Here is a 24,929-nt window from a genome sequence, read left to right as displayed (position 1 = left end):
CTTTAATTCATTTTATTTGATGAAATAACATTATAATAATTGACTTCTATCTTTGTATTTAAATTGTTTCCTTTTTTAATCTCATTTCACAAGAAAAGTTTTTACATGTGAGTAGTGTCATATTTACAATCAGAATTTGTAAGCAGGTGTACTATCTTACACATGAATAAATTTTAATGTGTAATTAAAACAAATCAATAATAACATGGCAGCTATTAAGTAAAAATAACAGACTCCCCTACTTTAAGCATGGAATTTTCATAATGAACTATTTAAACTGCATGCTTTGTATCTCATCTAAAATCCATTACATACATAAAATACCTATCAGTCAACATATTAAATAAAAACACATTTTTATGGGCAGCCTGTTATTGGAAATGCAGTAATATGAGGATTGTGATAATGCACCAGTAAGAAACAAGAGTTCTGCCATTTTTTCCATCATTGCTCCTGATCATCATCGTCTTTCCCTGTGCCTGACTTGTCACGTCAACTTTGGCTTCTTAACCTGAGGGCCGAGTGCGTGCTTTGAGCAAGGCACAGGCACAAGCCCTGTCCAGATGTGAGTGAAGTGCTCCTCACAATTCCTTTCTGGCCGAACACCCTAGCCCTTCCCTGTGAGGACAGCTGTGGCGGTTTAACGGCTAGCAGTGAGTCAAAAAGCACCCTGAGGCCCTGTCACTTCTTTCCCCTGAGGTGATTGTCCTTAATTTGCAAGTTTAGCCTACTTGTGTTTTCCTAGGATTTTTTTTTTTTATTAATAGTGAGTCTGCAGTCAGAGTTTTGTGTCACTGCCCCGCCAAAATGTGAGAAACTTTCTCACACAATTATACATAGAACCTAATTATTATCATCAGTAGACGCTATTATTATGTTTTATGTGATACAGTCTGCAAATATTAGTGATTTCTGATATTTTTGGTAACATTCCTCACATGTCAGACAAGGACTGTTGGCCACTGAAATAAAAATTGTGTCACATGCTGTCTTTTGGGATGGAACATAAAAATGAAGCTTACTTCATGGAATTGAAACAAACAAAACAATTTTTTTAACTGACCATAGTACAACAAAAGGGAAAAAAAAACCCACTATATATTGCAGAAGGCACACAAAGACATATGCCACCAAATAGTTTATGTTTGATTAGGGAGATGAAATGAGTGTAGACATCCACACACACACGCACACACACACACATACGTGTGCGCACACACACCATCTCTCCTAGGCTATCCAGGGCTCTGTATGCATTAGAAGTATATTGCTCAATTTAGACTTTTCAGTTTCTGGTATGCTAAGGTGATTCAGAAGCTGCCGGTATTGTTTAATGGGAATGAGAATGCTGTGGTATTTTAGCAACTTAATTGCTCAACAGCATGTATCATATGCTATTAGCAAGATGACACCTATTAGCTTTCCTATTTTTTTTCTATAAACACACTTAAAAGTATTGGCAAAATTGAGTCTCCTGTGAATACTGATGCCACCCACTGTGCTGTTAGCCTAGCTCTGTGTGTGTGTGTGTGTAGATAATTTCCCTTTTTCTCCCTTTCTGCCTTTTTTCCTTCACCGTTTCTTCTTTAAGCTTCCCCTTCTCCTCCTTTTCTTTTTCTTTGCCCACCACATACTTTGTGTGACCATTTATTCAGGGATATTTGGAGAATCACAGGTAATTCAGTATTATGATTTCCTTGTTCAAAAGATTGCCAATGGATGGTGACACATGAATCCTTTTGTGAGAGTGGACTCACAGAACCTTTATATTTTTAGATTTTTCTCACTTTCAGGTACCTACGTTCCGTGAAGAGTAAAAGGTTCTGCATTTCACGTCTCTCCTCTGAGATGTGTAAATGGGCCAGTAGGGAAAAGGTTGAGTACTTCGAATGGTCCATGGAAAGAGACGGGCCAGCTAGCTAGAACCAACAAGAACGGCAACAACAGTTGTGCTTAATGCTTCACGAGAAAACAACTTCCGTGCTGTGTTTTGTATGAGGCACCGAATCCTTTCGATTGTATGTACTTGCTTTTGAATGTTTACATGCCATTGTTAACAGAAGGAACTTTTAGAGGTGAGGAAAAATTTACACTTCACACTTATGAAAGTGACAGTCATGTTGTTTTGACTTTGGCCGAAAATATGGACACATCTGCACTTGGTTTTGCATTCTGTTGTCTTTTAAAGCTATAGAAGGAATGATCAGCTTCACATTCAATAGCACAATCATTACTGATCAAAATGTGGCCATCTCTTATAGACAAAGCAATGAAAAATTTTAATTGATTCTTTTATTATAAGATATTTACAGGTATAGAAAATCATGTAAAATATAGTCTGATGCTTCAGTGAAATTTTGTAAGCAAAAACCACCACCCAGGAGGAGAAATAGGAAATGAGGAATGCCCAGAGGCTCTGGCAGGCCCTTTCCTAATCAAATGCCTTTCGTTTTATGATAATCAACTTCCATGATATGCTTTGCTTCATGCTTTTGCTGAGCAGTCTTAAGTAACGTAGTTTGGTTCTGCCTGTTTTGAATTTCATATAAATTAAATTATACAGTGTATAATATTTTGGTTTGTTTCTTTCACTCAAATTAAGTTTTTAAGATTTATTTGCTTTAGGAGGCTCTTTTGTGGCTGTTTGTTTTTATTACGATAGTATTATCTTATAAAAGTATACACTGATTCATCATTCACTTTGCTGATGGACATTAGGTTGTCAGATTTTGTTTTGTTTATACTTGGGCTTCCTTTCGTTATTGTTAAGTTTCAGGTTTTGATGTGTTTCAGTGTCTTACTGTGTAGCTCAGGACAGCCTAAAACTGAAGGTCCTACCTCCTAAGCCTCCTGAGTGCTGGGATTATAGGTGCATCCATCAACCCTGGATTGTTTCCAAGTTTCAAATAATGATATTCTAAATATCTTGTTTTGTAACTAGGAGTATATGTGCAAAAGTTTCTCATGAAAGTAAGATTGATCTTCAGAAGGGATACATATTTTAACCTTATTAGATAACGTGGGTTTTTTTCTTTTAAACTTATACCCCCACCGACAGCATACGAGAGTCTTCATTGTTCTGTGTAATTGTTTGTTAAGTCATTTTAGTTTTGTGATTGTGGGAGGAGGTGGTGTTGAAGGCAGAAGCTTACACTGGGATGCCTTTTTTATTCCTTCCTCTGTGTTACCCTCTTAGCGTTTCTTACTGAAGCTGGAACTTGTTTCGGTTGAACTGTGTAGCCAGCCAGCTCCCTAGATCCATCTATCCCTGACCCCTCAATCCTGGGGTTACAGAGACATCCAACTGTTTATGTACTTTCTGGGGACCTGAACTTTTGCAACAGGGACTTTACTCACGGAGGTGTCCCCAGCAGTCCAAACAAAGGGTCATCTTCATTTATTTGGAGTCTGAGCCTAGAAGTTTGAGTAGCTGGTTAAGTGGATCACTGCTGGGCTATATCCCACAGTCCCAAGTCACAGTACTTTCAAGATTACCCTGATGCTCTCACTTACATATAGACACTTAAAATTTTCTGGTTACCAACAGGTGAGTACCATTCCATGTGTGTTTTACCTATTTACATTCTTCTTTTTATGATGTCTATTCCGGACCTTTGACTATTTTCCTCTTGTAGCTTTTTTCGTGTGTTGGATTGTGAAAGCATATATATACATGTATATATATCCATCTCCTAGGTACAAGCTTTCTTTACTTTTTGTCGCCAGAGCAGAACATGGGCAAGAGGACTCATATGTCTCATATTCTACTGCTTCATAAGGGACTAAAACTCCTGAAAAAAGAGAGCAGAGCAGGATGGACCCTGGCTAAAAGATACTGAGTAGGTTGCCACCAGGTTTAACAGACTGCTCAGACTCAAAGAACCATTCTAGAAGAACAGTGACCCACTTCTCATGACCTCATTGAAGGACCACAGGGAAATCCCCGTCGGCTTCAGCCTGCTATTGGTCTGTCTGCAGGTTGTTAACTATCCCACACCTCCAGGCTGCATATATGTGGGTCCTGACTGGGTGGGGCCTTGTGATCTCTTATCAACAAAGAAGCTTGTGATCTATTAGAAGGAAGACAGTGTGGGTCACCCCGCTTTCCTGCTCCTCCCGTCCCCACATATATCAGACAGTTGTTCCTTTGAATGGTGCCCCAACTCCAGCACCCCTGGAAGCTAAAATCATTATCTCTGAGATTTATATAAAAGCAAACTCATAAAAATATAAGAAGTGCATATGCAGATTTGAACTCTCTCATGAAATGTGGGTGTAAATAGCCCAAATGTCACTTAAATTAGGAAAATGTCACTTGGCTCCTTATGGTCCTTCAGTAAATTCTAAGGAAAGAATCTCAAAAAAACATGTTCCTGTTGTTTAGGTACAAATAACATTAACGATTATATGTGCAATAAGAAAAAAAAAACCCTCTAAAGAAGCACTCGTATTTATGTCAGAGATAGAGAGCTGCATTGGATTTGATTACCGAAGGGAAGGTATGTTCATTATTTGTTAAGAAAATGATGGCAGGTTGTAAACTCTGACTGAGCAGTGTAGCTTCTGACTTGATCTGTCCCTTTGTTCCTACAAATCCCCCAAGTATTTAAGAGGCACTCTTGACATTTGTGATGGGAAGAAATACAATAAGTATTATATTAAAATGAAAGAACAGCAATCAGAAGATAAATAGCCACTGATTCACCCTCTTAAAAATCTTGGTTCTTTCTTGGTATTCATGGACATACTGCATTGACTTTACTTAATATTAACAAAGCAGGGGCAGTTTTTACTCATCCTGTCGTCTCTCTATCACTCCTAAGTTCTCTGTATTTTCTGAAGTTTCTTTTAAGACAACAATTAGCAGATAGTTTTAAATTACATGTAAAACTTTGCCTTCTCAGAATGTCTTTTTCTTCTCTGCTGTTGGCTATATTTTTTATTTGTCCCTGTTAAAAACATGACATTTTGTAAGGATAGTATTAACTGTTACAAAAAGTACATTAGTGTTTGTGCTTAACACAGGAAACGAGAAAGCAACAACGGTCATGCATTTCATTTTATTTTATTTATTTATTTTTAGCACACTACACTAAAATCTGTAGTCTGCAGGGAAATCCAGAGACATGTATTTACCGTGGATTTTGTTTCTATCAAACTGTACTCGCTCAACCTCGGTCATTGCTGTCACTGGGTCAGCACACCGAGTCCATCTCACAGTGGCACCAGGGACACTGGTTCCTCACAATTATGTCCACAATGTCACTCTCAAATGTTATAGTGAATCTGAAGCACGTTGGCCTTCAGTAACATCTACATTACTGTCATGATGAATTCCTGATCTTCAGTAAAGTTTTGCTTTCAAAGTGAACCAAAGCCATAGATTATTAACAAATAAAATACTGTTACATAAGTGTTCCTGTGTGTGTGTGTGTGTGTGTGTGTGAGAGAGAGAGAGAGAGAGAGGGAGGGGGAGAGAGAGGAGAGAGAGAAAGAGAGAACACTAGGAAATGTAGTAAAAGCACACCTTGTAAAGTTACACATCAGAGTAGGATGCAATTGAGTGGAAGGGCAAGTGGCACTTGCCCGGCATACATGAAGCTCTGAGTTCAATCCCCAGCACTGTGGAGAAAAGGAAAGCAAAGTGAACACACACACATACACACACACACACACACACACACACACACATAAACACACCCAAAACTTTTCTCCTTGGGATGAAGATTTAGCTCAGTAATAAAGCACTTACCAGCAAATTTCTGGATCTATACCCAGCACCTCTACATATGTACACACACACATACACACACACACACACACACACACACACATACACACAGACACGCACACAGTCATAGATACAGACCCACAGACACACACAGTCACAGACATACACAGACACAGAAACATAGACACACACACAGACAACACAGACACACAGTCACAGATACACACACACACAGTCAGGCACACACACACATCACATACACAGTCACAGACACAGACAAACACATACACTCATGCACTCATTCTTTTTTAATTTAATTTTATCTTATTAATTACACTTTATTCACTTTGTATCCCCCCATAAGCCCCACCCTCCTCCCCTCTCAGTCTCACCCTCCCCTTCTCCCTCCACCTTCTTCGCACATGCCCCTCCCCAAGTCCACTGATAAGGGAGGTCCTCTTCTCCTTCCTTCTGATCTTAGTCTATCAGATCACATCAGGAGTGGCTGCATTGTCATCTTCTGTGGCCTTGTAAGGCTGCTCCCCCCTGGGAGGTGATTAAAGAGCAGGCCAATCAGATTATGTCAGAGGCAGTCCCTCTTCCCCTTACTATGTAACCCGCTTGGACACTAAACGGCCATGGGTTACATCTGTGCAGGGGTTCTAGGTTATCTCCATGCCTGGTACTTGGTTGGAGTATGAGTCTCTGGGAAGACCCCTGTGTTCAAATTTTCTTGTTCTGTTGCTCTCCTTGTGGAGTTCCTATCCTCTCCAGATCTTACTATTTCCCACTTCTTACATAAGATTCCATGCACTCTGCCCAACAGTTGGCCATAAGTCTCAGTGTCTGCTTTGATAGTCTGCAGGGCAGAGCCTTTCAGAGGCCCTCTGTGGCAGGTTCCTAGGTTGTTTCCTGTTTTCTTCTTCTTCTGATGTCCATCCTCTTTGCCTTTCAGGATGGGGATTGAGCATTTTAGTCAGGGTCCTCTCTCTTGATTAGTTTCTTTAGATGTACAGAATTTAGTAGGTTTATCCTATGTTATATGTCTATATGAGTGAGTATATACTGTGTGTGTCTTTCTGCTTCTGGGACAGCTCACTCAGAATGATCCTTTCCAGGTCCCACCATTTACCTGCAAATTTCACGATTTCCTTATTTTTCATTGCAGAGTAATACTCCATTGTGTAGATGTAACACAATTTCTGCACCCACTCTTCAGTTGAGGGGCATCTGGGCTGTTTCCAGCTTCTGGCTATTACAAATAAAGCTGCTACAAACATGGTTGAGCAAATGTCCTTATTGTGTACTTGAGCCTCTTTTGGATATATGCCTAGGAGTGGTATAGCTGGATCTTGAGAAAACGCTATTCCTAGTTGTCTGAGAAAGCACCAGATTGATTTCCAGACTGGTTGTACAAGTTTACATTCCCACCAGCAATGGAGGAGGGTTCCCCTTTCTCCACAACCTCTCCAGCATGTGTTGTCACTTGAGTTTTTCATCTTGGCCATTCTAATGGGTGTAAGGTGAAATCTCAGAGTAGTTTTGATTTACATTTCCCTAATGACTAATGACGTTGAGCATTTCTTTAAGTGTTTCTCTGTCATTCGATATCCTATAGAGAGTTCTCTGTTTAGCTCTGTTCCCCATTTTTTAATTGGATTGCTTGGATTGCTGCTTTTCAGCTTCTTTAGTTCTTTATATATGCTGGATATCAGCCCTCTGTCAGATAAAGGGTTAGTGAAGATTCTTTCTCAATCTGTAGGCAGTTGCTTTGTTTTGATGACGGTGTCCTTTGATTTACAGAAGCTTTTCAGTTTCATGAGGTCTCATTTATTGATTGTTGATCTTAGAGCCTGTGCTTTTGGTGTTGTGTTCAGGAAGTTGTCTCCTGTGCCAATGAGTTCTAGGGTTTCCCCCACTTTTTCTTCTAACCTATTTAATGTGTCTGGTTTTATGTTGAGGTCTTTGATCCACTTGGACTTTAGTTTGTGCAGGATGATAAGTATGGATCTATTTTCATTTTTCTACATGTAGACATCCAGTTAGACCAGCACCATTTGTTGAAGAAGCTGTCTTTTTTCCATTGTATGGTTTTGGCATCTTTGTCAAAGATCAGGTGTCCATAAGTGTGTGGGTTTATTTCTGTGTCCTCTGTTTGGTTCCATTGATCCACCATTCTGTTTCTATGCCAGTACCATGCAGTTTTTATAACTGTTGCTCTATAGTACAGCTTGAGATCAGGGATGGAGATACCTCCAGAAGATCTTTTATTGTAGAAGATTGTTTTAGCAATTCCGGGTTTCTTGTTATTCCATATGAAGTTGAGAATTTTTTTCCAGGTGTGTAAAAAATTGTTTTGGTAATTTGATGGGAATTGCATTGAATCTGTAGATTGCTTTTGGTAAGATGGCCATTTTTACTATGTTAATCCTGCCAAGCCATGAGCATGGGAGATCTTTCCATCTTCTGATATCTTCTTCTAATTCTTTCTTCAGAGACTTGAAATTTTTTTCATACAAGTCTTTGACTCATCACTCATTCTTAAGTACAGTATAGAATTGCAAAGTCTGTGCTTTGGCCTCAAAAAGTGTGAGTTTAATTCATAAAAAATTTGAAATCTGTTTGTTTTTTACCCTTCTGTGGAGACATACAGTGCCTCCCATTTTTAAATTTGTTTTATTGAAAATGGATTCTTTTCTCATACAGTATATCTTGCTCACCGTTTCTCCTCCCTCCACTCCCACCAGTTCCTCCCCATCTTTGTTCCTAACTGGATCCGCCCCCTTCCTGTGTCTCATCAGAAAAGAGCAGTCTTCTAAAAGATACAACAAAACAGAACAATAAAGTATAACAAGATAAAACAAAAACCATCACTTTAAAATATCTTTATTTTTTTTAATTGTAATGGTACACACTGCTGGACTGTGGTCATCCACCTGCTTTTACAGTGATGGTAAAGCCCTACAGCAAAGCCCACCGGTGCCCTGCTTTGTCCTCTAATTAGGGTTGTGCTCTAACGTCAGGGTGCATTCATCTTAAGAGTATAAAACATCAAGGTGTCTCTACCTTAAATTCTTATTGAGATGCTGCTGTGGCTTCTAAATTATGAAGAATGCATGAAACTTATACTTCATATTTTGAATATAAAAGTTTAAAGATCTGACTGCTTAATGTCTGGTATCTGGACAGAGACAAGACATAAACTGTAAATAAAATGGTGAGGCAGATTTTTTTTGAATTGCAAATTTCAATGTCTTAAGTATTTAAATTCCAAATTAAAACCCCCTGTGAGCTACTGTGGTTTATAGTGGGGTCACAGTTACTCCAGCTTTCCACTTTAACTCTTCATGATCATTCTCCAAATCTGACTTCCTCTTTTCTCCTCCTATGGAATTTTAAAATAGAGATGGAAATCAGAAGATGTACGAGTGAACAGAACTACGTGACAATGAAATGATATAGGAAACAACAGTCGTCTTTTTAAAATATGACAGTGGTCTACCTGAGTCCTTCCGTATTGAAAAACCTCTCATTTACATGCATCCCCGTGCTCACTTCCTGATCTAAAAATGGTGACATCAGTAGTCTGTTTCTGTCAGGTCAAAGGAAATGGGGATTTTGCTTCACATTAAATTCAAGAACTCCGGACCTGAAATGGTCCTGAAGAACTTTGTCTGTTGTTCAGCTCCCAACCTGGTGTCAGTGAAAACCATAATTAAGACAGCGTGCAGACCAAGACCAACTCAGGTGTGACCATAAATGTTTCCTGCAATAAACATATTATAGCTTCAGGTGCAGCTTTCATGGAATTAAGGCTTCTGGAGATGTATGGGAATAGACATGGTCTCCATTTGCTCTGTAGTGTATCTTGGGGGCTTTCTGCTGGAGGACACCTGCGGCATCCCAGATCATCCAAACACGCAGCTCCTGCTTCTTTCAGCCTTGCTCTGGTTGTTAGGGGACCACGAGAGACAAGCATGGGCATTTGAGCCAACGGTCTTCTAGGAGGCCTTTTTGCTCTAGTATTTTTGAAAATAGGCATGAAGCACACTGTTTAAATTAGAACTTTTATGAATTATCTTTTGAGTTCTGGATCTGTAATGAGCCTTCGATTATCATGTAGTCTGTTGTAGTGATTTTCTTCAAAGAAGGATGAGGTGGGTTTTTTTTTCTTATTTGTTTGTTTTTTCATTAATAGCACAGCAGTGGTAGATGGTAGTGGGTTTGCATAGCTCCTTTTACTTGGGAACATGCAATTGATATATTCTTTTAGAAAACTCACTTGCTGAAAAGGAAAATTCATAATTCAAAGAGCAGCCCTCCCTCTGGAGACTGACAGCACCTTGGCCATGTGTCAGCACCCCACCTCCATCCCTGGGGTTTGCCAAATAGCAGTGTGTTTATTGGCTGTGTGGGGGAGAGGAGCATCTGGCAGCTAGACATCCGCCTCCTCCTGGAGAAGCCAGACTTCCCTTCAGGAAGTGTTTGGAAATATGTAAACCCAAGGAGGACAATTCTATCCTAATCGCTGTGACATTCCGTTCCTCCAAAGAACTGACAAGAGAGTTTCCATTGATGATAGACAGCTTTCTTCAGGGTTTCCTAACCAAGAATTTAAAAATAGTCTTTCTTAACCAACGGAAACGACTAAGCAAGCCTCCCAAGGGCTCACAGAGATTGAACTGGCAACCAGGGAGCCTGCATGGGTCTGACCTGGACCCTCTGTGTATGTGTTCTGGTTGCGTAGTTTGGTGTTCCTGTGGGACTTCTAACAGTGGGAGCAGAGGCTGTCTCCTGATTTTTTTTTCCTGCTTTTGGGACACTTTTCCTCCCACTGGGTAGCCTTCTCTGGCCTTAATATGAAGAAGGGTGCCTAGTCTTATTCCAAATTGGTATGCCATGTTTGGTTGGTATCCCTGGGAGGACTGCCCTTTTCTGAAAGGGAGAAGAAGTGGATGAGGAGGAAGAGGAAGGAGTGGGAGGAGAGGAGGGAGGGAAAACTGTAAATAATCTTTCGTGTGTGTGCGTGTGTGTGATGTGTTCATGGGGAGATCAGAGGACAGCATGCACGAGTCTAGTCTCTTCTTTCACCTTGTAGGTCTCATGGATCAAACTCAGGTCATCAGGCTCAGAGCCATGTGCCATTACTCTTTAAACCATCCTTTCTGGCCTCTTCCAGATATTTTTATAAGGGGCAGATAACGAACTCTAGCCTTTGCAGTCAGTTATTTGTATCTCCGTTTGTTTAAAAATGAATTTGCTTTCTGTGAGTGGCTTAGCAAATGAGTATCTTTTCCAGGAGATAATCTGTCAAATATACGTACAGTGACTATGTAGATTAATATGGCTAAATAAATAACTCAAGGCTAGAGAAAAGTTGGGCTAGTGCAAAATGTTATGAGCCCCTAATGAGTAAGAGTTTCAAATAAATGGAACCCTCCCTCAGGATATTGACTCTGTGAGGAAACAACTATTAGCTCTTGGGAAATTGTTAGGTAATGAACCAAATGGCTGCAGGGTTGGGCATTTTTGACTCAGTAGCAGCAATTCTGGGTCTGTGCAAAATAACCTCTGGATTACGGCTTGTTCAGTTCTGAAGCTCTACATTTTCGATGTAGATATGGCATGAACCGAGAAAAGAGTTGTAGTTAGCTCAACTGGCATCAGTGAAAAGCTTTATGAGGTTATACAAAAGAGAACTCTAATTCGTATAATTATTTGAGGTTGGACATAAAATTCTGCATTTGGTTGCCTCTACTGGTAGCATAGCCAATACCCTCTTAATGCATGGAAGCTTCATATATGTTAAAATACAAACTAGAACCCAAACTGTTAAAATTTAGTCCTGTTAAAAATGCCATTGTAGAATTCTAGCAGCGCTTAAGATTAAATTCAGAAACTTTCGAACCCAACCAGAAACGGTATGGTGTTGTTCTTTCTCTTTTCCAAAAATAGTTAACGCCTGTTTGGCCACCATGCAATTAATCTTCAGTTCTTGATTGTGTAGGCAACTTAACTCATTTATGCTTTCTCACATTTCCTGGAGGAGTGTCGCATTCCAAAGACAACCTAAAATGTGAGAAAACAGCTCAATGTACTGAATCAAGCCCACATGAAATATGTTTTAACTCACTTGGAAGTACATTTGTGGTTCTCGGTGACCCTTTAAGCCATGCTGGTAAGCAGACCTTCAAAGTATAACAAACACGGTGCCAACACTGACTTCTGGATGTCACTCTTAGCACACACCATCCTGTTGGGATGCTCACTTATAAATTTGGAGCACTCCTTCCTGGTGGTACGAGGCCATTGAATTGAAGCTGAGGCTTCTCATCTGTGGTTGTTAGCTCCTTTAAAAAACAGTGTTATCTGTTACAGTTTGTCACATGGGCTTTACAATATTTTAGCATCCCTATGCTTAGGGTATGCTTTGAAGTATGTGGCAGTAGTTGGAGGTTTCATCTTTCTGGTTTGCTTTGGGATTGGCATTGCAGCAGTTTCTGTGGCACAGAAGTCACCTTAAAACCTTACTGTTGAATTTTGTTTTAGGTTTCACTATTTGGCAATGGTACACATTTCTGTGGGCATTTATTTTTTTAACTTCATTATTGTTTATTTTAAAAAACATTCTTGTAAATAAATAGACATCAGAACTTGCATGATCAAATCTGGGCACATATGAAATCATGAATAAAATAATTTGAAATAAAACAAGTTTTGTTGAAGTAGAATGGTATTTGTTTTAAAATTTAGATTACTCTGAGTGATCCCCTTTGCAGAATCTAGTAGCTAGGCAACTCAGTTTTGCTCAGGCTTTATCCAGAAAGAGAACTAAATGGCCTCACTCTCTGGATCTGTGCTGACTTTTCCCTATACACAGATTCTGGTCAAGCAGGTAGAGTACCCCAGATGCCGACTGGGAACATCCAAAGGAGTCAGCTTTACCTGAGTTTTGCTTAACAGTTTAAACATCACCCAAATGATTGTCAAGATAAACCCAAGGCTATAGATAGGAAAATGAGACCAAAGAGCAATCCAAAGGATGAAGCAAGAAATAAAATTAGTTAGTTGCCTCTATTGGTCTTCTTGTGAGGTTCCTTACCCTCCAGGTCCTTCCATCTTTCTCCCTATACTTCCACAGGACCCCCAGAGTTCCTCACCATGCTTGGCTGCAAGTCCCAGCATCTGTCTTGATCCGCTGTTTGCTGGAGCCTCCCACACTTCAGTCAAGTCAGGCTCCTGCCTGCAAGCATAGCAGAGTATCATCATTAGTGAGAGGGGCTGGGTCTCTACCATGGGGTGGGTCTCAGGTTGGGCTAATTGTTGTTTGGACTTTTCCTCAATCTTTGTTCCCTTGTTATCCCTGCACTTCTTGTAGGAATGGTATTTTTTGGATCAAAGGTTTTGTCAGTAGGTTATTCCCCTCCTTCCACTAGTTCTAGGAGGTGGTCACCTCAGTCTTCATGTCCCCCTATTAGGAGTCTCAGCTGGAGTCATGCCCACATCCGCCCAGGTGCCCACTTTGTCACAGGCCTCCATCTTGACCAAGAAATGTCTCTTCCCAGTTTCCCTTCTTGTTCCCAGACTTCTCACCTCCCAATCCTGTTCTCCCCACATCTGATCTCCATTCTTATTTCCCTCCCCATTCCATCTCCTGCCCAGTTCCGTCTCTTTATCCACTTCTGCTGTCCATTCTGTTTCCTCTTCTGAGTGACATTCTGGCACCTTCCCTTGGGTCCTCCTTGTTACTTAGCTTCTTTGGGTCTGTGGACTGTTGTATAATTATCCTGTACTCTAGGTCTAATATGCACTTATAAGTGAGTACATACCATGTGTGTCCTTCTAGGTCTGGGTTACAGAAGCCTCACAAGAAGACCAACAGAGTCAACTAACCCAGTCCCATGGGGGCTTTCAGGGACTGAGACATCAACTAGGGAACATGCATGATCTGGACCTAGGGCCCTCTGCACATACGTGGATGATGAGCAAACTGGTCTTCATATGGGGTGCCTGGCGAGAGGAGGGGGGTGAGGTGTTTCTAACATGGACTCTGTTGCCTGCTTTTGGATCACCTCCCCTTGGCAGTGCTACCTTACCTGGCCTCGGGGGATGAAGATATGCTCAGTCCTGATGTGATTTGATTTGCTGGGGAAGGTCAATATGGGGGAAGAAGGGGAAAGGAGGGGAAGTGGAGGGGACTGGGAGGAGTGGGCACCCTTGAGATATAAAGTAAATAAACTAAGAAAAAAAAAGGAATGGAAATGGGAAGATGAATCCCACAGTGAGCATAAAAAGTGTCTGCAGACAAGGAGAAGCAATGGGAGAAGGAGGTTGCAGAAGAAAAGAAACACAGATCCAGAGTGCGCCCATCTGCTATTGGGATGGCACGGCAGAAAGGAGCTGTAAGAACCAACTTTCATATAAAAGTGTACTAAACAAATTGGCTGTGTGTATGGATGTCTGTGTCAGAGGCAGGAGGGTGGCAGTGGGAATTGGCTATTTCAAGAGAGAACAGGAGGGCGATGGATTGTGTAAACGGGAACCAAGTCAGATCCCCCCCCCCCGCCGTCCCCAATAGTTCATAGAAAACATGGCTCCATGATTTGTCGCCATAGTTCAGTTTGTGTAGCCCCCATGATTCTCTCTACCTGTGATATTGACATGGGACAAAAGAAGCCACAGTTTGAATAACAGTTACAGGGAGGAAGGAAACAGGGCAGAGAGTAATATGATGCCGGAACGAAACACATGGCCTGACTCTGACAAAAGGTGTGTAAGGAGGTTGTTTGAGAAGACACCATGCTGCTGGTCCTGCTTCAGAAATAGTCCCAGCTTACCAGGATCCCATTTACCATAGCTTGATTTGCCTTCAAATTTATGATGGTGCAAAGAGGGAGTCACTCAGTGAAAACCGTATTTTGAGTTTGTCCTGTATGCGGATCAGTTAAAGGATGTATTTCTGTCAAAATACTTGCCATCAGCCTCAGGCGGACATGGCTCCTGGTTAGTCACACCATCCCAAAGAGAAGTGGATTCTCCACTGCATGCTGGGTTACAGACTGTAGTACTTTTCAGAGTAGATATAGTAAGCGTGGTTTTGACTTAGAAAAAATTCACCTTTCAATGGCTTTATCGTACTGGTTCTCAACCTGTGGGTCATAAACCCTTTGGGGATCAAACAAGCCTTTCTTGGAAGTTATCTAAGACTACTGGAAAAACACAGGGATTTCCCTTATGAATCATAACAGTAGGAAAATCACAGTTATGAGGTAACAAGAAGAATAATTATATGGTTGGGGTCACCACAACATGAGGAACTGTATTAAAGGGTCACAGCATTACAAAGGGTGAGAACCAATGCTTTTTTAAATTTATTTTTTATTTATTACAATTTATTCAGTTTGTATCCCAGCTGTAGACCCCTCCCTCATTCCCTAGCAATCCCGCCCCCCTTCCTTGTTTTCTTACCTTGCCCTCCCCCAGTCTGATAGGTGAGGTCCTCCTCCCCTTCCCTCTGACCCTAGCCTATCAGGTCTCATCAGGACTGTCTGTATTATCTTCCTCTATGGCCTGGTAAGGTTGCTTCCCACCAGGGGGAGGTGATCAATGAGCTAGCCATTCAGTTCATATCAGAGACAGCCCCTGTTCCCATTACTAGGGGACCCACTCGGGCACTGAGCTGCCATGGGCTACATCTGTTCAGGGGTTCTAGGTTATCTCCATGAATGTTCCTTGGTTGGAGTATCAGTCTCAGAAAAGACCCATGTGCCCATATTTTTTTATTCTGTTGCTCTCCTTGTGGAGTTCCTGTCCCCTCCAGGTCTTTCTGTCTAACCCCTTCTTTCATAAGATTCCCTGAACTCTGCCCAAAGTTTGTTTATGAGTCTCAGTATCTGATTTGATACAATGCTGGGTAGGGTCTTTCAGAGGTCCTCTGTGGTAGGCTCCTGTTTTGTTCCCTGTTTTCTCCCTCTTCTGATGTCTATCCTGTTTGCCTTTCTGAATGAGGATTGAGCATGTTACCCAGGATCCTCCTTTCTTAGCTTCTTTAGGTGTACTGATTTTAGTATGATTATCTTGTATTACATGTGGCAATACTTGCTGGAGAGGATGTGGAAAAAGGGGAACCCTCCTCCATTGCTGCTGGGAATGTAAACTTGTACAACCACTTTGGAAATCAATCTGGCACTTTCTCAGACAATTAGGAATAGTGCTTCCTCAAGATCCAGCTATACCACTCCTAGGCATATAACCAAAATATGCTCAAGTACACAACAAGGATATTTGCTCAACCATATTTGTAGCAGCTTTACTCAGAATAGCCAGAATCTGGAAACAACCCAGATGTCCCTCAATTGAGGAATGAATACAGAAATTGTGGTAAATTTACACAATGGAATACTACTCAGCAATTAAAAACAAGAAAATCATGAAATTTGCAGGCAAATGGTGGGAACTAGAAAAGATCATCCTAAGTGAGGTGACCCAGAAGTAGAAAGACACATAGGGTATATACTCACGCATAAGTGGATGCTAGAGAACCACTGCTTTATTGGACTATAACACCATCAGATGTCAAGAAAGAACTGACCTTCTCTCAGGTATAATATCTTCCTACATTTCGTGGAAGGAGCCATATCATAGAAGTTAAAATACTTGAAGTACAGACTTTATGTATCTATACAATCTATATATCTATATATAATCTATCTATCTATCTATCTATCTATCTATCTATCTATCTATCTATCTAATTTTTTTAGACAGGATCTCACTACATGTGTTCCCTGGTTGGCCTGCAATTCACCGTGTAGAATTCAGAGATCCACCTGCCTCTGCCTCATGAGTGTTTAGCATGATGGTATGCACCACTGTACCTATCTAGAAATAGCATTTTCTTGAAGTATGGAAAATTGAATATTTTGGAAAAATATGCTATGGAAATAACCACCCATTTCTCTTTATATACATTGCCTGAGGGCCAATGAATCTAAGCAATTTTAGGGAGAGACCTGTGCTGAGGCCATGAGGGCAGAGGAGGAATGTTGCTGGGGATGGGTGAAAACTGGAATTGAGCACGTGTTGGAAAACTGTGAGGAGGTGGGATGTTGAATGGTGTCCTGTTTTTGTTTTTTTCTTCTTCTTCTGGTTGTTGTCATAAAATACTTTGACAAAAGATGCTAAAGGGAGAGAAAGGTTTCTTTCAGCCACAGTTCCAGGTTATTCTCTGTCATGGCGGGAAAGTCATATGGCAGAAGCTTGAATTGGGCTGGTTATGTTACATCCACAGTCATAACAAACAGCGAACAAAGAACACATGCTCATCATTTCTTGTTTTGAGCAGTTCAGGATCCCTTGCCAAGGGAATGGTTCCGCCCATAGTTAAAATGGATCTTCCCACATCGGTTGATATTATCAGTGTAATTCACAGGCGTGCCCAGAGGGCCAGCTTCTGGTGATTCTAGATTCTGTCAGGCTAGCAACACTAATCAGCAGGAGGGTGACTTCAGTGATGGGTGCAGGATGGAAAAGGAGAGCCTGGGGCCTCAGCAGAGATAAAGACATAAGCTAAATAATGAGCAATTCTATGAACAGTGATGACACCTTTTTTTCTGATTTCCTGAGAAATGAAAGAAATGAGTTGTGAAGTTCAAGTTACTTTGTGGCTACTTTAGAGTCTGAGTTTCCTCTGACGCTGTCTGATTCAGTAACTACCAGAGCTATTGAAATGTGTTTGTCCAAAAAGAAGTGCTACTGTGACATGCATGATAGATTTCAAAGACCATACCATGGCGCAAGAGAGTGTGAATTATCTCTTTAGTAATTTTACATTTGTTACATATTAAAATAAGAGTCTTTTCTTTTGGGTATGTGTACACTTTACACTGACTATATTTGGGTATCTTTGGATAGTCTGATTTTATTCAATGTAGTGTTAAAATTAATTTCATCTGTTCCTTTTCACATTCTAAAATGTGGCTCTAGTAGCAATTCTTATCTCTATGATCAGCGTACACAGATCATCTTTATTTTCTATATTGTAATACAGGTTTATCTTTTTGGTTGCTGATTTTACTTACTGTGTAACAATTTGGAATTACAAGGATGCTGAGACTCTCCTGGAGCCTGGCCCCAGGAAAGCTGCCCAGACTCTTCAGCCCAGCAGGAGGCAGTGAGGGGCTCTTGCCCGGGCTTCTCTGTGCGCTCCCTGCCTTCCAGTCATCTTTATATGGTATGTCAGCTAGCAACCAGGGAAGGTGAGAAGGAAGAGTGTAAAGTGAGTCCAAACACAAGGCAGTGCGGTTAACCAGAACTGTAGAAACCAGAGGCTAATTAATTCCATGCTAAGGTCTGAACCGTGGGGCTGCTTTGATCTTCTGGCACAGGATTGCGACCACTTAGGAGCAGAAACAAGTGCACACGGAAAAGCACATCCACAGTGTTTGCAGGTGAGGTGCTTGCAGCATCTTTTGGACTGAGCTGCTTCTTTTGTCTTAGTGTAGGACTTCCCTCCGTTAGTTCACATTACTTTGGAGATTCTAGAGCTGCAATTTGGAAACAGCCTCCAGTGGTATGTACCCTGCTTTAGTGCAAATGAAATTGTTGATGAGATATGTCTATACTTTTTCCATTGATCTTCTTTTGGACCAAATTCTCTTCCTGAAGGAAAATACGCCTTATTTATTTTTTTCTGTTGTTTCTTGTGGTATAGGGATCAAACCCAGGATTCCTGCATGCCACCCGAGCGCTTGATCACTGAACTATTCCTCTACCCTATTATTATCTGCTTAAAAATGCTTCAGAGTCAATTTTTCACTATTGATTCTACAGGAATAGATAGATGTAGTAGATGAATAGCTGAAGAAAGTAATATAATTGACTGTTTAATTTAAATTTATTTTTAACCGATACACACATCAAAGAATTTGTACACATTATGCTGGATAGTTTTATGTCAACTTGATGCAAGATTAAGTCATCTGAGATTAGGTAACCCCGATTAAGAAAATGCATTTATAAGGTCAGTTTGTAGACAGGCCTGTAAGGCATTTTCCTTCTTTTTTAAAATTAATTTCTTTTTTTATCAATTACAATTTATTCACTTTGTATCTCAGCTATAGCCCCTCCTTTGTCCTCTCCCATTGCCACCCTCCTTCCCTCTTCTCTTCCCATGCCCTTCCCCAAGTCCACTGATAGGGGTTGGTCTTCCTCCCCTTCCATCTGACCCTAGCCTATCAGGTCTCATCAGGACTGGCTGCATTGTCTTCCTCTGTGGCCTGGTAAGGCTGCTCCCCCCTCAGGGGGAGGTGATCAAAGAGCCATCCACTGAGTTCATGTCAGAGACAGCCCCTGTTTCCCTTATTAGGACCCCCACTTGGATACTGAGTTTCCCCTGGCTACATCTGTGCAGGGGTTCTAGGTTAACTCCACGAATGGTCCTTGGTTGGATTATCAGTCTCAAAAAAGCCCCCTGGACCCAGGTTTTTGGCTCTGTTGCTCTCCTTGTGGAGCTCCAGTCCCCTCCAGGCCTTCTATCTCCCACTTCTTTCATAAGATTCCCTGCACTCTGCCCAAAGTTTGGCTGTGAGTCTCAGCATCTGCCTTAATATCCTGCTGGGTAGAGTCTTTCAGTGGCCCTTTGTGGTAGGCTCCTGTCCTGTTCCCTGTTTTCTCCTGCTTCTGTGGTCTATCCTGTTTGCCTTTCTAAATGAGGATTGAGCATGTTACTCAGGATCCTCCTTTTTTCTTAGCTTCTTTAGGTGTACAGATTTTAGTATGTTTATCCTATATCATATTTCCACTTATAAGTGAGTATATACCATGTGTATCTTTCTGCTTCTGGGACACCTCACTTAGGATGATCTTTTCCCACCATTTGCCTGCAAATTTCATGATTTTCTTGTTTTTAATTGCTGAGTAGTATTCCATTGTGTAAATGTACCACAATTTCTGTATCCATTCCTCAATTGAGGGACATCTGGGTTGTTTCCAGATTCTGGCTATCTGAATAAAGCTGCTACGAACATGGTTGAACAAATGTCCTTGTTGTATACTTGACCATATTTTGGATATATGCCTAGGAGTGGTATAGCTGGATCTTGAGGAAGCACTATTTCTATTTGTCTGAGAAAGCACCAGATTGATTTCCAAAGTGGTTGTACAAGTTTACATTCCCAGCAGCAATGGAGGAGGGTTCACTTTTCTCCACATCCTCTCTAGCATGTGTTGTCACCTGAGTTTTTGATCTTAGCCATTCTGATGGATATAAGATGAAATCTCAGGGTTGTTTTGATTTGCATTTCCCTGATGACTAAAGACATTGAGCATCTCTTTAAGTGTTTCTTTGCCATTCGATATTCTATAGAGAATTCTCTGTTTAGCTTTGTATCTCATTTTTTAATTGGATTACTTGATTTGTTGCTAACTTCTTCAGTTCTTTATATATTCTGGATATCAGCCCTCTGTCAGATATAGGGTTGGTGAAAATCCTTTCCCATTCTGTATGCAGTCCTTTTGTTCTGAAGACAATGTTCTTTGCTTTACAGAAGCTTTTCAGTTTCATGAGGTCCCATTTATTGATTGTTGATCTTAGAGACTGTGCTGTTGATGTTCTATTCAGGAAGTTGACTCCTGTGTAAGGCATTTTCTTAATTAGTGAATGGCTGGAGGGAGCCAAATCTACTGTGGGTCAGTCCACTCCTGGGCTCACAGTCCTGGGTTCTATATGAAATCAGGCTGAGCAAGTCATGAGAAACATGGCAGTAAGCAGCACCCCTCCGTGGCTTCTGCATCAGATCCTGCCTCCAGGTTTCTTGTCCAGGGTTGAGTTCCTGTCCTGGCTTCTTTCCATGATAAACAGTGATATGGAAGAATAAGACAAATAAACCCTTTTCTCCCCAACTTGCTTTTTCATCATGGTGTTTCAACACAGTAATAGAAACCCTAATTAAAGCGCATGTTAAAAGATATACATGTAAAGTTTTAATACATGTATGACTTCCATAAGGTGAAACACATCTACTCAGATATTGATAATTCATGTACGACGAAAGCTTTCACAGCCATCTAGTCCAGTTTTTAAAGCATTCACTTTATTGTTGTTATCTGAAGTCCCAGTAGCACAGCAAAATCCCTGCTCCTGTCTGAGACTTGGCACCAGTCAGTTCACCTTCTCCCATCCTGCCCCACATTCCCTCCTACAGGAGTGAGAATGTTCTGAATCATCAGCAACTGTGTCTGGCCTATTTCACTTGACGTGATATACTCTGGGTCCTTCCATGTGTCAAGAATGACAAGATTTCATTTACTTTTATGGTTGAAAGGTATCCACGAGTGTGAGTGTGTGTGTGTGTGTGTGTGTATGTGTGAGCGCTTGTGTGCACGCATGATTTGCTTGCCATATTTTCTTTATTTGTGCTTGCATTCACAAGCACTTAGGTTGTTTCTGTTCACTGCATACTGTAAACAGTGGTGCTGTGGCTATTTGGGAGAAGTCCACTTGGTACAGCATTCTCTTTTCCCTTGGTGTATAGTCAGTAGCTGGATTGCTAAACCATAAAACAATTCTAAGTTTTTCTTTTGAGAAACCTCTATGCTGATTTTTATAATGCCCTTTAATTTACATTTCTACCAATAGTATGCAAATTTTCTCATTTCCATACAGCCTTCTAGTATTGTCATTTTGGTAATAGCTGTTCTTAGTGCAATAAGATGTTAGCTTATTTTGGTTGTGATTTACGTTTCCATTTTCCTTGATAATAAGAAATATTTGTGCTCCTATTGCTCATTGTATGTCTTTTGCTAAGTGAACTGTCTCCTTCGGTCTATAGTTCGTATTTCAAATCAGATTATTTTATTTTCATAATGAGATTTTGGAGTTCTTTGTGTTCTGGATATAAATTCCAGCCCCCATTCTGTAGGTTTAGTTTTTCTTCATTCTAGTGATGGTTTTTTTAATTAATTAATTCAATTTATATCTCAGTCATAGGCCCCTCCCTCCTTTTCACCCAGTTTCACCCTCCCTCCCATATTCCTTTCCCCTATTCTTCAGAATCCCCAGGTCATCTATTGACATGAGGATTGAGTTTGTCTTCTTCCCCTATGGCCTGGTAAGGCAGTCACATCAGGGGGAAGTGATAAAAAAGCAGGCAACATAGTCTGTGTCAGAGTTATCCCTCATTCCTCTAACTAGAGGGCCCACATGAAGCCTAAGCTTCCCATGGGCTACTTATATGAACATAGGTCCAGACCATGCATTGTCCTTGGTTGCTGCTTCAGACTCCCTAGGGCCCTCTGGGCCCTGGTTGATTGGCTCTTTTGGTCTTCTTGTGGAGCTTTTGTCGCCTCAAGATCCATTCATCCTTCCTCCTCCCCACCTTTTTCCAGTAGACTCTCTATGCTTCACTCATTGTGAGTCACATTATCTGTTTTGAACCATTGCTGGGTGGAGCCTCTCAGAGGACAACTCTGGTAGGCTCCTGTCTGAAAGCATATGAGAGTATCCTTAACAGTGATAGGGGTTGGCTTTCCTCCATGGGGTGGGTTTTAGGGTAGGGCCCCACATTGGTTGGACATTCCCCCAGTCTCTGCCCTATCTGTTCTATCTTCATCCCTGCAGGTCTTGTCGGCAGGGTAAGTTTTAGATTTGGGGTATTTAAATCTCTATTTCCCTTCTACCAACCCTTTAATCCTAGGTAAGAGAGAGAAGGTTAGTGGGAAAAGGAGGTACGGTCCTCTTCTCCCAGCTGTTTAGGGTCAGTGGGTTCTTTTGGGGCTATACCAGTCTCCTTCAACAGCAAATGGAGCAAACAGTCTCCTCCAAGAAGCTTCGTTGAAATATTTCTCTATGTCTGTATTCTCCGAGCTGCCACACCATCCATCTCTGGTCTCTCCAAACTGTCACCCCTTTTTCTTTCTGGGATCTTGTATTTATATCCATCAGAGTCCTAGACCACACCCCTCTCCATGCTGGGTGAGGTAGACCATTATCAGCTGTCAAAGATCCTGTCCTGAAGGAGACAGCTAAAGCCCAAACTAAAATCCCACACTTGGGGTGGGGGAATAAAACAAAAACATATTTACCTAACATAATTGAGTTTTTAAAGAAACCAAAACTTCCATTTCAACCTCTGGTTAAGTTCATCTTTGGGTATGTTCCATCTTAGACTTATTGTGATTGGATTGTTTTCTTGACTTCTAGTTCATGCCATTTTCTATTGACACATGGCAGTGCCATTGCCTTTTTTGTATGTTGATTTTTGTCTTGCAACATGGCTGACATTGCTTCTTAGCTCTGATAGCTTTTTGGTAGAGTCCTATATGACTGCACCAAAAAGCTATCAGAGCTAACATCTTTCTTATTTAATATGTTCCTTAGTTTCTTTTCCTGTTCCTGTGTTAAGATGCCCTGGCAAAAGCAACTTAGAAGAGAAGACTTTAATTTGCCTTGAAGTTCAAGGGTATGGTCCAGGATGGAGGGGCATCTGTGTGGTGGGAACTTGATGCTCTTGCTATCTGCAAGCAGGAACAAATCAGTGGATACACGTTCTCAGCCCACAGTGTCCATTTTATACAGCACAGACTTCCCACTCAAAGAATGACCCCCACCCACAGCTGAGTCCTCTCCCATCAGTTAATCCAATGAAGATGCTCCCTCACTGACACTCTCAGGCTCACCTCAGCCGAGATAAGCACTCATACATGTGCCTGAACGCCTGTCTTCTAAGTGATCCAGATCCTAACAAGTGGACAGCACACTGTCACGGCGTATTAGCTGTATCTCATTTAAAATGACCGTTGTTATATCTGGGTATGCTGTTTCTACGGTTGACATGTTCACTGTGGTTATCTTGTTTTTGTTGTTTTCACTATGGGATGCTGTGAGTCTTGCTAAATGTCCTTTCTGCACCTGCATGAAATGGAAACTACTTTCCATTGATGTGACACATATTTTTTGATTCGTAACTGTTAAAACTATCCCTGCAGCCAGGGAATGAGTCCTATGTAATCATGTTGAACATTTGTTAATGCCCATTAGATGAAGTTTCCCAGTATTTTGTAGAGGCTTATTGCATCACTGCTCACTAACAATATCAACCTACAGTTTTCTGTGTTTGGCTGTTACCTTGTTTAATTTTAATATCAGGACAGTATCAGCCCAATATACTCTCTTTGAAAGACTGTTGGTTTTTTTTTGTTATTGTTTTGTTATTGTTATTTGTTTTCAGAATTCCATAAAGAAAATTGGTCTTAGTTTCTCTTTAAAAGTTCAGTAGAACCTAGTAGTGAAGTTGTGAGGCTCTGGGCTCTTCCTTAACAGGAGACTTTTGTTACCATTTTAACCTAATACTTGTTTATTAATATGATTCAACCTTTCTGTGCACCGATTTTGGTAAGGTGTATGGACATGTTTTTTTTTTTTACTTGTAGATTATCAAATTTAATGCTCTAGATATGTTCATTATAATTTTTCTTAACCCATGACAAATCTATGCTATCAGCTGTCACATCTTCATTTTTGCTTCAGATTTTAAGTTCATTCTCTCTCTCCTTCTCTCTCTTTCTCTTTCTGAATATCTTTCTTCCTCTCTCTGTTTCTCTTTCATTCACTGTAAATAAAGGATTATCAATTTTTATCTTTTAAAAAAACTCCATCTACTATTTTTTTTAGTAAAACATAATTATATCATTTCTGTTATTTTTTTTTCCTACTCCAAATCTTACCATTTTCATCCCCTCTTACTCTCTCAGTTTTTTGGTCTTTTCCTTTGATTATTATTGTTTTGCACACACACGGATGTGTGCATACACATAGATACATAAATATGTCCTGCTGATTTCGTTTATTGTTTGTATGTATTTGTTTTCAGGATGTCATTTGGAGTTAGATAACAAAATAAGGGGCTTATCCCTGGGAAAGATTTATGTCATTGATCATTTGTGGGTTCGTGGTCAGTCTTTATTTCATTAACTTATTTTTGACATGATTGACTTATAAGTAATCCACGTTTGTTATTGTTTTATACTTGTTTGAGATGTCTCATTGAGACAACTATTGGAATCTTTCTGGTTTTCGTGCAGCAATAACTTGTTTATTTGAGATAATTTTCCATTTTCTTATTAGTTAACTTTTTAAATGAATAAATTAGGGTTTATATCTTTTGAGTTTTTCATAGAATTGACAAACTTTAGCATGCCA

At 40.6% G+C, this 24,929-nt stretch overlaps 1 protein-coding gene across 2 annotated transcripts in view; it reads left to right on the top strand.

Annotated features, from left to right (window-relative positions):
* Window positions 1-24,929, top strand: part of Camk4 (calcium/calmodulin dependent protein kinase IV) — a 243,318-nt gene that overhangs the window by 66,185 nt on the left and 152,204 nt on the right. The gene's annotated exons all lie outside the window — the stretch shown is intronic.

Source organism: Meriones unguiculatus, chromosome 2 (assembly GCF_030254825.1).
Source record: "Meriones unguiculatus strain TT.TT164.6M chromosome 2, Bangor_MerUng_6.1, whole genome shotgun sequence".
In the NCBI taxonomy this organism is placed as follows: Eukaryota; Metazoa; Chordata; class Mammalia; order Rodentia; family Muridae; genus Meriones; species Meriones unguiculatus.
This window is presented reverse-complemented; position numbering and strand designations above follow the sequence as displayed.